Consider the following 15,101-nt stretch of genomic DNA (forward strand, 5'->3'; position numbering starts at 1 on the left):
CTGTAGTTATCCATTACTATTTGACGAGTATGTGTTTGGGAGAAACTGTAGTTATCCATTACTATTTAACGAGTATGTGTTTGGGAGAATCTGTAGTTATCCATTACTGTTTGACGAGTATGTGTTTGGGAGAATCTGTAGTTATCCATTACTATTTGACGAGTATGAGTTTGGGAGAAACTGTAGTTATCCATTACTATTTGACGAGTATGTGTTTGGGAGAATCTGTAGTTATCCATTACTATTTGACGAGTATGAGTTTGGGAGAAACTGTAGTTATCCATTACTGTTTGACGAGTATGTGTTTGGGAGAATCTGTAGTTATCCATTACTGTTTGACGAGTATGAGTTTGGGAGAAACTGTAGTTATCCATTACTATTTAACGAGTATGAGTTTGGGAGAAACTGTAGTTATCCATTACTGTTTGACGAGTATGTGTTTGGGAGAAACTGTAGTTATCCATTACTATTTGACGAGTATGAGTTTGGGAGAAACTGTAGTTATCCATTACTATTTGACGAGTATGTGTTTGGGAGAAACTGTAGTTATCCATTACTATTTAACGAGTATGAGTTTGGGAGAAACTGTAGTTATCCATTACTGTTTGACGAGTATGTGTTTGGGAGAAACTGTAGTTATCCATTACTATTTAACGAGTATGAGTTTGGGAGAAACTGTAGTTATCCATTACTGTTTGACGAGTATGTGTTTGGGAGAATCTGTAGTTATCCATTACTGTTTGACGAGTATGAGTTTGGGAGAAACTGTAGTTATCCATTACTGTTTGACGAGTATGAGTTTGGGAGAAACTGTAGTTATCCATTACTATTTAACGACTATGTAACATACGGCTTCTTGTTTATTTTGTTATTACTTTCTCAACAAATGCTAATTTTAAGGGACCTTAGTCCAGTATTAAACCAAATTTCTCGTGTTTTATCATGATCATAATTCATACATTCTTTATCTCACTGTGCTCTCAGTGATACAGCGGGCCAATGTGCGAAGTTCTAACGCTAGAAATCGGGTTTCGATACTCGTGATTGACACAGATAGCCCACAGTATAGAGGCTTTTTCTCAACTACAAATAAACAGATGTGTAGGCTTGCTGTGTATTACATCAAAAATATAATTACACGGAATTAATGTAATGCAAAAACTATTAGTTGATGAGAGTCTGTTATATGTAGGTGTGTAGACGTTCTGTTTAGACTTTTACTTACAAATACATACAGTGTCTGTATAGGGTAGCTTTACAGCTGCGAAGAGTCGTGAATGCACGTGCGTATAATTATATTTTAAAATTATTACTGCGTATACATTGTATATATATATACACTTATCTTTAAATGTTTATTACATATATGGATATACTCGATTTTTTTATTTTTTTTTCTGGAGGAGCGCTTTCAAAGACTGCTGTCTCATTCTAAGCAGATGCAACCTTAACTTGAATATATTTGTTTTCAGGTGCTATCCTGCTAAAATTATTTATTCTGAAATAAATATTAATCTACGTTACACCTCAGCTTCACAACCTTTTCGCGCGATGGTCTAAATTATGATAAAAACAGAGACGACTTAAACGCCACCTAGGTGGATAAAGATATAAACTATAAATATGACACATAATCAGATAAATAAAGAAGAAGAATTTTAGTAAAAATAACCTAAACGTGTTTTAAAAGTTAGGCCTAGTGAAAACAGTTCTAAAAGCGAGATAGGTAGACTTGTTTTAGGCTATTGAACTGTTAACGAAGAATACATTGAATTTGAAACATTGACCGTTCAAGAACTAAAATCGTTATTTGCATAAAGAGGGCTTAGGAATTTTGATCTTTGACTTTTTCTATTGGGTTGAGGAATAATTCGTGAGCGTTTTTTCAAGTTAACAAAATATATTCATAAATGAAACGCTTTCGCAAAATATTTCATGTCATTTGGTAGATAATTTTTTGCTCTAATAGATGGTGTGTTTGATTTTCATATGTCTTTAATTTTTGCTTTCATTTTCAGCTCATTAAATGGAATGTCAAGTGGACAAAATCGAGCATTTTCGACACCATCTGCTTTTCGCATTTAATTTCTTGCAATTTCGTTTACAACAATGCATACTATATACCTAGGTATTATATGAAATAAAGTATCATAATAAATGTTTTGGGTGTAATGTGTTCATGCATTAAAGTATTGTATAGTCTTGCATGTAATGCTTGAATGAAATTATTTAAAAACGCTCACGAATTATTCCTCAACCTAATATATAGACTGAACTATTTCGTAAAAAAAAAATTATTCGTTAAATACAGTAATGAACTAAATATTTACAGTTTGGAGGAAATTATATATATGTTCAAAATAAGTTTAACACACGAAAGAAACAATTTTAAGACATTCAGACAAATTACTCCAGATTTTGATCCGTCTAAAGAAAGGTTGACTTCGTTGTTTTGAGGCCCGGCATGGCCAGGTGGGTTAAGGCACTCGAATCGTAATTTGAGGGTTGCGGGTTCGGGTTCTCGTCCTATCAAACATGCTCGTCCTTTCAGCCGTGGAGGCGTTATACTGTTACGATCAATCCCACGATTCGTTGGTAAAAGAGTAGCCCAAGATTTTGGCAGTGGGTGGTGATGACTACCTGCCTCTCCTCTAGTCTTACACTGCTAAATTAGGGACGGCTGGCGCATATAGCCCTCGTGTAGCTTCGCGCGAAATTCAAAACAAACCAAATCGTTGTTTTGAAGTTGTTATCACATTTTTTTATTCTTTACAATTAACGCTTAAAAGAATTTTTTAAATATTTCGCTTTCAGAGATTCGTGATTCGGCATAATATTTGGTATCAAACTAAAAGCACACTCGGCCCTGATTTTGAGTATTTCTCAGAAAATAACAAAAACTTTTACGTTAGAAAACAATACATATTTGAGAGGCGTTTAAGAATAAAACAAATATATATATAAAGGTACATCTTACTTTCATGTTACCAGAAAATAAACAACCTGTCTTGCGAAAACTTTTCAAAAAACAACGTTTGTAGCAACAGCGCATGTTCTTAAAACCTTATAACGAAAATTGATTCACCGTAGTAAAGTGCAAGTGAAAAACATCGTATATTTTTAAAAGTTTTGTAAACAGCACTGTGTCACTGATACATATAAATCTCCTTGCTTATAGCACGTTATTAAGATAAAGATACTTTCACCCAGAAGTGTCACTGATATATATAAATCTCCTTGCTTATAGTACGTTATTAAGACAAAGATACTTCAACCAAAGTGTCACTGATACATATAACTTCACTTGCTTATAGCACGTTATTAAGATAAAGATACTTTCACCCAGAAGTGTCACTGATACATATAAATCTCCTTGCTTATAGTACGTTATTAAGACAAAGATACTTCAACCAAAGTGTCACTGATACATATAACTTCACTTGCTTATAGCACGTTATTAAGATAAAGATACTTCACCCAGAAGTGTCACTGATACATATAACTTCACTTGCTTATAGCACGTTATTAAGATAAAGATACTTCAACCAAAAGTGTCACTGATACATATAACTTCACTTGCTTATAGCACGTTATTAAGACAAAGATACTTCAACCAAAAGTGTCACTGATACATATAAATCTCCTTGCTTATAGCACGTTATTAAGATAAAGATACTTCAACCAAAAGTGTCACTGATACATATAAATCTCCTTGCTTATAGCACGTTATTAAGACAAAGATACTTCAACCAAAGTGTCACTGATACATATAACTTCACTTGCTTATAGCACGTTATTAAGATAAAGATACTTCAACCAGAAGTGTCTCTGATACATATAAAGCTTACCATTAGAGCTTAGAGCAAATATTCACAGGACTTTTCTTTTATTTTCCATTCGATGATTTGTGCCTTCCTACTGTTATATCTACAAATATAGATTATGTATACAAATCAATTCGTTTATGTTATTGTGATCACACATAATTAAAAACGATTTGGTAGATTTGAACAGTTTAATACAATTACTATCCACGTAAAACATTCTAGTACAAACAAACTGATTTTAAAGAATGAGATATTGATCGTCCTTAGAAGTAATTTTAAAAAAAGATTTAATAAAAATTAGATTTATGTAAAAATATAATACATTAATTATTTATTTATTTTCATTTAACGAACAACAGGATAATAAAAAGAGATAATACATAGGTGTTTATTCTAAAAATTAGTTTCGTATTAATACTTTTTTAAACAGTTTTACGTTTGCATGGATAGATATAGAGATAGTTTAATTTTGTTTTAATTCAATCCATATACTTTATACAATAAAGTTAAGTTGCAACAATAGCTAAGTGACAGACCTTTATGCAGTTTATACACTACAATATTAATCTATAGTAGTAGCTGAAGCGACATACCTTTCCTTAGATTGTGTAATATCTAATTAACTTGTATTAACAGTTGCATGACAAACCTTTCCATGGAAGGTATTCAGTAATATTAATCTCTAACAAAAGCCAAGCTATGTACCTTTCCGTAGAGTGCATGCTGTAAGATTAGCTTGTAACAACAGCTGAACGAATGGAATTATTAGTACTCCGAGGGTCGCGGGTTCAAATCCCTGCCACACCAAACATGCTCGTCCTTTCAGCCATGTGGGCGTTATATTGTGATGATCAATGCCACTATTCGTTGGTAAAAGAGTAACCCAAGAGGTGGTGGTGGGTGGTGATGACTAGCTGCCTTTCCTCAAGTCTTATACTGCTAAATTAGGGACGGCTAGCGCAGATAGCCCTCATGTAGTTTTGTACGAAATTCAAAATAAAACAAACAAACGAATGGAGTTCATTCATGTATTAAAGTTTTAAGATATGGTTCGATTTTTGTATTCATGATAACATAGAGTTAAACCGGGATCACTTAATTATTACTTGAGATACGACTGTTTGTTTACCTTTTTATCGATTTGAATCTATAAAGTAAATTATACGCGCGAATGTTTTGTCGTTGTGTGAGCGTTAATGGTAACAAGCCCTAGAATATACATTTTGTTGCATTCGTCAATGGTGTGTATATAATTGTCAGTTCACTTATAAATCACTGGGACAGCGGTAAGTCGACGGACTTCCAATGCTTAAATTAGGGGTTTGATTCCTCTCAGTGAACACAGATCACAGACAGATGTGGTTTTGTTGTAAACACATACGCAAACACTTCCGAATATGGAGCCAATAAGTGTTATTGTCAAATGTATGAGCACATTACTACAGCTACTAATAATAATATACTTACGTTCCTATCATTTCTGTACTTCAGTTACTTTAAAAGTCGTTCTTTGATTTTGAAGTTTGGAGATTCCAATAACACACTTTTAATCCACTGACGATACACACCTTTATCTTACACATTTATGTGTATCGCACATGCACTACACAAATAATTCTTAGTTGCTTCACAACATTCACACCATAACATGGGTGAATACCGTCAGTCACGTGCACCCTAATAAACCTTTAACTACTTATAAATGAAACATTGACATTAAAGATTTATGCGATCATAGTCAACTTTTGAACAACACAACCACCAGGTAACGCTCATGTTGGTAAGTATCTTTGTCAAAAAATCAGAGAGTCAGTACCACAATTATCACAGTGCACATTGATATTATGATTTCAAGTTACAACATGTTTTACGTTAAACAAAACTTTACATGCTACGAACACTAAAATTTTAATTTCTACTTTAGCTTACTTTATGTTGACCAAAACTTTCCATACAACACACTCTGAAATTTTAGTTTCCTGTTATAGCTTACTTTATGTTAACCAAAACTTTCCATACAACACACTCTGAAATTTTAGTTTCCTGTTATAGCTTACTTTATGTTAACCAAAACTTTCCATAAAAGCACACGGTAATGTAAATTTTCTGTTGTAGCTCACTTTATGTTAATCAGAACTTTCCATACAGTGAACACTGATGATATGATTTGAAGTTGCAGCTTATTTTAATGTTAATCAGAACTTTCCATTCAGTGCGTATTTCCGTATCATGTAACAGTAAGTGGTTTTACGCATTTTGCCTCCATTTGCTTACATAATTGAATATACAAAACTACATTTCAGTTACTATAGTGTACATATGTGGTTGCTTTATCGGCTGTTAAACAATATATTACTAATCTATAATCGCATCATAAAGGTGAAAAAATAGTTATTTATATATTATTGTATTTAAAAGCAAAACTGAAACTTACACGATTTCTTTCTTCGAGCCAATGGTGTCGATGAGGCAATGTAGATGGCGTTGCAAGTCTACGTGCGGCGCCTGGAAATATTTCATCCTCTCACTCATTCGACATTCAAAACCAAGTACGAGTATCTGTAAAGTGGAGACCAAAGACGAAATGGATTATATTTTGAATTAATATTCTATTGACTACAAAAAATCTAAAATATTATTAATGTGTTTATTTCAACCATTATTTTATAGATGTACAAAAAGATTAAAAATTATCTCAAGAAAAGCACGATCTATCTTCATTCCAAATAATACAATATAAACCGTTCTGAGATGCTGTTTCAACTCAAACATACCATTATGTTACATTGTATTTATTTATACGTTTGTTCTTATTTTATATCACAATACTTTAAGTAACTCAGACGTTCGTTTCACCGTATTTTCAATTTCAAGTGTTGTTACACAACGTTTTCCATTTAAAGCGTTTACTACAAAATAATTTCTATTTTAACAGCTCTTTGCGCAATGTTTTTTTTTTACTTTAATTATCTGTTGCACAAGGTTTTACGCTGCACTAGGTTTTAGAATTAGATATTTAATAAAACCAGTGCCACTTTTGTTTAATTAAAGGTTATTTTATCTCTACATATCGAAGAGTTAAGTGCGAATGGATATTAAATTTTTTTCATTGCTTCTACTCAATTTACAATAAAACTTTTACACTTCCCGCATTGTTTAAACATGATTCACTTGATACTTGTATAGCTTTGTTTTGAGTTTATTTTTAATTTCGAGCAAAGCTACACGAGGGCTATCTGTGCCAGCCGTCCCTAACTTAGCAGTGTAAGATAAGAGGGAAGGCAACTATTTATCACTACCCACCCCTAATTCTAGGGCTACCCTTTTACCAACGAATAGTGGGATTGACCGTAACATTATAACGTCCCCGCGGCTTAAAGGTCTAGCACGTTTGGTGCGACCGGCATTCAAATCAGTACTTGTGTAGGCCAGGACATCATATTAATGCAGTAGCAAATTAATAACCAATAATTTATAAACACAATAATATTTATTATAGAAAATAAACGTTGATACCATAAAAACGTATGTTTTCTATTATAAATACTATTCGGCTATCAAGTCCTGTTTTAACTTCCCACGTCTTGGATGCATAGCTATTGGATCATCCATTACTTATACATACTGCAGCTGTCCGATTACATTACTTACGGTATCAAATGCCATGAAGCTTATATTGTTTCTCTCATTTGGTTGAATATTTTTAGAGGCGTGTCTTAATTGAATGGAAAACTACTTGCGATTTTACCTGTATTTTAATACACCGATCTTTTCTTTATGATAACATAAATGTGTTAGAGTTCTTTCCTATTCTAACTCTTAAAAATAAGAATCGAGTCGAAAAACTACATTCCTTCAGTTTAAAGCTGTAAAACTACCAGAGAACTTTACAACCTTTCTCAGTGACTTTCACAGAATGTTCTGGACTAATCATCGTATTTATTTGTTACGTTATCATAAATTTTTACTTAGAAATAATTTCTCAAATAACTTGCTGTTGTTCCAAACGCAAAGTTGCATACTGAGCTATCTGCGCTCTGTCTGTTGTGGGACTTGAGCTCCGAATTTCAACGTTGTGTCTGACTTATCGGGGCCTCCCAGTGGCTCAGCGGTATGTTTGCAGACTTACAACGCTAAAATCAGGGTTTCGATAGCCGTAGTGGGCAGAGCACAGATAGCCCATTGTGTAGCTTTGTGCTTAATTCAAAACAACAATGACGTATCGGGAGACAGTTTCTGAAAAACCAGCATTATGAAGATTTAAGTGGAACATAGTTTTAACTCTTTTTCACGACAATTTAATATAATGTAATAAAAAAACCCGTCAGGCTTGCATATGTTGGTGGCAAACACTTTATATGCATTATATAGTTATTGTAGTCTGATTTTACCTGCTGTTTCAAACACTTTGTTTGTTTTTGCAGCGGGAAATATAATGCTTTATTATTGTTTTTGATCTGTTGCTGTTTGGATAAGGCACTGAAATACTGCTTTTTTGAGGAAAGCTAAATATTTTCATGTTTATGTTTATATTTTTTCGTTATATAAATTTAGAGTAAAAAAATATTCAAAAATGCTTTATTAAACATTTTAGTCGTCAACCGTACTATACATGGCAATCATTGATTTGGGTACGACAGTCTTAAATTTGTGTTTTATTAATGATCCATCTACCTGGATTAGTGAACCGACTGTAGATTTTTATTATTATTATTGATCCGTCCAGCTGGGTAAGTGAACCTGATGTATATATTTTTTTTTATGAATGATCCGTGTAGCTGAGTTAATGAACTGGTTGTATATATATATTTTTTTATTAATGATCCATGTAGCTGAGTTAATGAACTGGTTGTATATACATATTTTTTTTATTAATGATCCGTGTAGCTGAGTTAATGAACTGGTTGTATATATATTTTTTTTATTAATGATCCATGTAGCTGAGTTAATGAACTGGTTGTATATACATATATTTTTTATTAATGATCCGTGTAGCTGTGTTAGTGAACTGGTTGTAGATTTGTGTGTGATAACGGTCTATTGCCCATAAGTCACGGTCACTGGTTATTTCTGGTAACCCGTCGCTTCCTTATCTTTCCAAAACAGTTAATTTTTTTATCTCTTATAGACCAGTCAGCAACATTTAGCAAATGTTTTCGATAACAACGATATCGTGTTTGTCCTGCAGATGTCGCAGCGAATTAACTTCAATTACGCTTTAAATATGAATGTATATTTATTATATATATCTCCAACCAAGCGTGTATCACCTGTGTAACAAAAATCACTCACTTAGCTCCACCTTACGTTAAAACCGTGAACACGATTAAGGATTTTCCCATGACAACATTTATAACTCCATCTATATTCTGGTCATATACAGATTAAAATATCGTTTAACCTTATGTAATTCAATACGGATCACCTGTAGGTTTGTTACACGCCAAATTTCCAGTTAAGAAAGAAAAACCCAACAACAACAATAGTTGTTGCAATATGTGGAGGAACAGCGTTGCTACACTTCTAAGCTGCTCTTTACGCATCTTTGTACAAAATGTGTTGTTGTGTGTTTTTTTTCGGTGTATTATAAATACGTTTGTTAATAAGGCGAATGTTTGAGAAACATAAATACGTTATCGCTGGAGCTACGGAACCTAAGACACGTGTGAATGTACGGTTAAAAAACAAAACTGTTTTCGTGAAATTGACAAGGGACTGCTTAAAAATGATTTTCATATATTTTATAAGTGTGTTTCTAGGGTTTCTGAGGAAGTATTGTGAAACAATACTTATTTAAGTTTAGAAAATATTGTACGAACTCCATATTTATCTAACAATCTAAAGTCAGCTTCCAAAATGGACTATAAAATCCTGAGAAAAAGTAATAGGATAATTATAATGAACAGAATAAAAGCTGTTCTCACACATCAGCATTAAAAAGGGTGGAGGGTATTCGTGCTGGCGGAGCAGCGACATCATACGTGTAAATATGAAAGGAATAAAAGTTTACGAACAGGGTAGCACATCTTGTAAGAAAAGTAATACTTTCTGAAAAATAGCAAAACTAGTGTTTGACTGATGTTCACAGGCTTATAATGTTCGTAAGGATAACACAAATATAGAATAAGAATTCATATTATTTTAAGTGGGTCTAAAATTTAAAGCACATAGAGTGCTGATAGATGGAGTTCCAATAAAAATCGCCAATGATGAGTGCGTTACTCTGTTATTAACTCAGTAAAACACAGCATGTTTAATTAAGATCACATCAACACGTTAAAACAGAAATAATACTCACGAAAGACTGAATGGACTTACGTATGGATTATCAGAAATATTTTATTTGTTAAAAAGAAGAAGAAAAGAGACACTTCCTAATTGGTCCGCTTGTTCCCTGGTGGGACGGCGGTAAACTACAGCGCTAACATTTGGGATTCGATTTCACGCGGCGAACACAGGTGGCCGCTAAGCTCACTGTGGCTTTAACCTAACACAAATGTACTGAACTACTTATAAAAGTGAAAACATTTATTTCTAATACATGCGAACCGTGCGTTATTTGTAGCAGAAGCTGTTATAATATGACTTATAGGCATAGAAATAAATCCGAAAAGGAATTGTTTAAAACATTACAAAAACAGAACGAAAGTCTTTGTGCTGCATTATAAGAAATGAGCAAACTGGACTACTTTTAGACTTTTGATCCACTTAAATCTATTCTATTAGTTATTTTTCCACAATAGTACAATTATCACGTTCGAAGTTAAAAATTATAGCATAGAAATTAATTAAACGAGAGGAATTTTACTAAAAAGAAACCAGAACAATACACAGAGTTTCATTAACTTCAAATGTACTTATCTAACTGGATGAAGCTATCCGTACTTATTTTTGAATTTCGCGTAAAGCTACACGAAGACTATCTGTGCTAGCCGTCCCTAATTTAGCAGTGTAAGACTAGAGAAAAGGCAGCTAGTCATCACCACCCACCGCCAACTCTTGGGCTACTCTTTTACCAACGAATATTGGAATCGAACATTACATTATAACGTGCCCACGACTGAAAGAATGAGCATGTTTAGTGTAGCAGGAATTCGAACCCGCGACCCTCAGATTAAGAGTCAAGCATCCCAATGTGTTAAACAATATTACTTAACAATGTCCATGTGTTAAACAATATTACTTACCAATGTCCATGTGTTAAACAATATTACTTACCAATGTCCATGTGTTAAACAATACTACTTACCAATGTCCATGTGTTAAACAATATTACTTATCAATGTCCATGTGTTAAACAATATTACTTACCAATGTCCATGTGTTAAACAATATTACTTAACAATGTCAATGTGTTAAACAATACTACTTACCAATGTCCATGTGTTAAACAATATTACATAACAATGTCCATGTGTTAAACAATATTACTTAGCAATGTCCATGTGTTAAACAATATTACTTACCAATGTCCATGTGTTAAACAATACTACTTACCAATGTCCATGTGTTAACCAACATTACTTACCAATGTTCATGTGTTAAACAATACTACTTACCAATGTCCATGTGTTAAACAATATTACTTATCAATGTCAATGTGTTAAACAATATTACTTACCAATGTCCATGTGTTAAACAATATTACTTAACAATGTCCATGTGTTAAACAATATTACTTACCAATGTCCATGTGTTAAACAATATTGCTTACCAATGTCCATGTGTTAAACAATACTACTTACCAATGTCCATGTGTTAAACAATATTACTTATCAATGTCCATGTGTTAAACAATATTACTTATCAATGTCCATGTGTTAACCAACATTACTTACCAATGTCCATGTGTTAAACAATACTACTTACCATTGTCCATGTGTTAAACAATATTACTTAACAATGTCAATGCGTTAAACAATACTACTTACCAATGTCCATGTGTTAAACAATATTACTTACCAATGTCAATGTGTTAAACAATATTACTTAGCAATGTCCATGTGTTAAACAATATTACTTACCAATGTCCATGTGTTAAACAATATTACTTACCAATGTCAACGTGTTAAACAATATTACTTACCAATGTCCATGTCTTAAACAATATTACTTAACAATGTCCATGTGTTAAACAATATTACTTAACAATGTCCATGTGTTAACCAACATTACTTAACAATGTCCATGTGTTAAACAATATTACTTAACAATGTCAGTGTAGTGAAACCTTTAGAAACAGTATATGTTGTTTTATTAGCTTTCTTAAGTTTCCAATGAATGTTTTTACACCTTTCGTAGTGATAGAATATCTGTAGGAAAACCGAAGAAAACCATAAAATGTATTCAATTAAATCGAGTTTAACATCAGCACAGCGAACTTGTTTCCAAATTATAATGTTTCATATGTGTCTTAAAATACGTTCTGTAGCTAACTAGAGTATGTTCAAACTATATTGATCCACTAATACAAATCACGCAAAAATATAACCTCGCGTTAAATAATTTACGACGTAATTATTAATTCGAGTTACTCTCACATTATCCTCGAGAGTACTCACGGTTAAAATCTAGAGAAACTACAATACTCACTGAACCTGAGAGACAGCTATAGCGACCTCTATACTTGCAAACCATCGATATTGTAAAATATGTTTTAAAGGTTCATAATACAGTATAAAAGAATAAATTAAACAAATTTTGAACTTTTTTCACGTCTACTAAATTCATTTTTTGCCAAACTTTTATGAAAGTTTATACTTTAAGTTTTATTATTAATATTATTACGTATACCGTTCAGTTTAGGAATACGTGTAATACGGTGCATGTTTATATATGTTAAGCATGTTCGTATCTTACCAGTATTTACACAAGCAGCGTCTGCTTTTACCTCATTACACAATGTGTACAAAACTAATGCCAGTTTCTATATTTAAAGAGTTTAAATTACACCTGTTTTCTGTCATACTTGTATAGTTCGCCTTCCAGTTTTTAATGTTACGTGTTTATACCACACGTCTCGTGACGGGTGGAACATAAACTACAACGAACATTTGAGACAGTAATAAATATTTACATTTTTTGTGAAAAACATTTTCTAAGAAAGAAAAACATATTGAATATTTAAACAGCGATGCTATCTGTTCACTAAACTAATAAATATAACTGTTTATATTATTTAATTAAATAAAAATATACCAAATTCAAGTTTGTTTGTTTGTTTGTTTGGAATTTCGCACAAAACTACTCGAGGGCTATCTGTGCTAGCCGTCCCTAATTTAGCAGTGTAAGACTAGAGGGAAGGCAGCTAGTCATCACCACCCACCGCCAACTTGTGGGCTACTCTTTTACCAACGAATAGTGGGATTGACTGTCACATTATACACCCTCACGGCTGGGAGGGCGAGCATGTTTAGCGCGACGCAGGCGCGAACCCGCGACCCTCGGATTACGAGTCGCACGCCTTACGCGCTTGGCCATGCCGGGCCCCAAATTCAAGACACACAAAACATTGAAGGAAAAGTCTCTATGGTTTTACTACGTGTGTGTGTTTGTATGTCATTTATATTTATTTATTTATTAACAAAGTTAACGAGTGATCAAGAACCTTTTACTAAAGTTGGAAAGGAATCTAAAAAAACAAAGAAAAAATCAAAGTTTATAGAACGTCATGGTACATTTGGTTTCTTACCTAGTTATTTCTTTTAAGTGAATATTTTTACCACACACACTTAGGTGCATATAGGATATCATAAAGCACATGATAAAGGTATTTATTAGTCTGATAAATCTTCGTTTCAAACCTGTATAAAGATAACGGAAAACGTAAACGTCATTTTTGTAAACAACACAGCTAACGTCATCTTTGAAATGCATTTTTAGCTATGCCATCCGTACAGTTCATTCAAAAGTTAATTCAATATAGACGCTTGTGCAATATTACTGCGTGTTTAAAATATACTTATTGCAATTACTTTCTGTAAATATTATATATTTACATATTAATAACTTCGGTATTTCAGTCAAAGGATTGTGAGAACGTACAACATTGTTTACAGTATTATGTAGTTTACGAAACTGCAGTTACTTACAACATGTGTAATTTATTGTCGCCTGTGTATGTCACTGGATAACACGTGTTTATACGATATCAATAAAATTATATGCGACTTTATCAGCATTGAAACATTATTTTGTAATAATGATTACCTTTTCAGTTATCTTCTAAGCGTAGGTTGGTTCGTTTGTCGTGCTGGGCAAATTGCACAATGACTTATCTGTGATCTGACCATCGCGGGTATCGAAACCATATTTTTAGCGGTAGACCGCTAATTCTAGGAATTATTAAACTTCATTAACAGTTACATAACCTTGTCTTCTATAAGAGTTCTTAAAACTCATTAACGCAAATTGTTTCCAGACATGAAGTAGTGCGAGGCTTAAGCGCGAATGTTATTATATAATTTCAATAACCATTAAAATACGATTTATTTATAGGACAAAAATGCCTGCATATCCCTCTAACCACACCCTTTACTTTTCACTTCTTGTTAAAAACAACAACAAATAAAATTTATTTGCATAAAGAAAATACAATATAGTTGCTTCGGTATTATGTGAAAGTTGCCTGCATGTTACCGCCCTCTTTCGGCAGAAATGTTGGAAGCCTCATATGCCAGTAACAAAACTAAAGACGCCATGATAATACTTTTGACAAGTTCCTCTGGTAGTTTTTGTAGTCTACGTTTACTACAAGCCGTATTTATTTGTCCTTTAAGTTTGTAAATCTTAACATAATTATTTTTCAGTAAAAAAAGTCTTTGAAGTAACCACAGCGTACGTCTTATCTAAGTCTAGAGTCTTTTATCAACTGTAACCAGTTTACGTACAGAGAAATTTCAAATCACAAATAACAAGCGCTTCTCAGTTGAATAAATTACACGTAATTGAAACCGAATTTATTTTTTCGGTAAAGTATTTGACAACGTTCGAAAAGACGATCCGGCATTCCTGTTGAAAAATGTAAACAAAAAATTAATAATTTATTTCATCATCTAAGAGAAGAAAATTAGATTTATTCTTTCCACAGCTTTCTGTCTACTTATTTACCTTACTGAAGTGAACAGAATCCATATGGTAGAATTTTTATACATCTGTGTGTGTACACTTAAGTTAACAAGTGTTAGACTATTTTCTGAATTTTCCGGAATTTAAAGTAATCTCCAATTTTATGAAATATTTGTCTGTAAATAATAAATTATAAAGTAAAGAAAA

The 15,101-nt window shown here is 32.7% G+C and overlaps 1 long non-coding RNA gene across 2 annotated transcripts in view; it reads right to left on the reverse strand.

Annotated features, from left to right (window-relative positions):
• Nucleotides 1–15,101, reverse strand: part of LOC143238971 (uncharacterized) — a 101,275-nt gene that overhangs the window by 13,733 nt on the left and 72,441 nt on the right. For both annotated transcript variants that reach the window (XR_013020873.1, XR_013020872.1), the window contains exons 5-6: nt 6,262–6,386; nt 3,849–3,927 (exon numbers count right to left, since the gene is read on the reverse strand). This is a non-coding gene — a long non-coding RNA (uncharacterized LOC143238971). The remainder of the gene's footprint in view (nt 1–3,848; nt 3,928–6,261; nt 6,387–15,101) is intronic.

Source organism: Tachypleus tridentatus, chromosome 2 (genome assembly GCF_004210375.1).
Source record: "Tachypleus tridentatus isolate NWPU-2018 chromosome 2, ASM421037v1, whole genome shotgun sequence".
Lineage (NCBI taxonomy): Eukaryota > Metazoa > Arthropoda > Merostomata > Xiphosura > Limulidae > Tachypleus > Tachypleus tridentatus.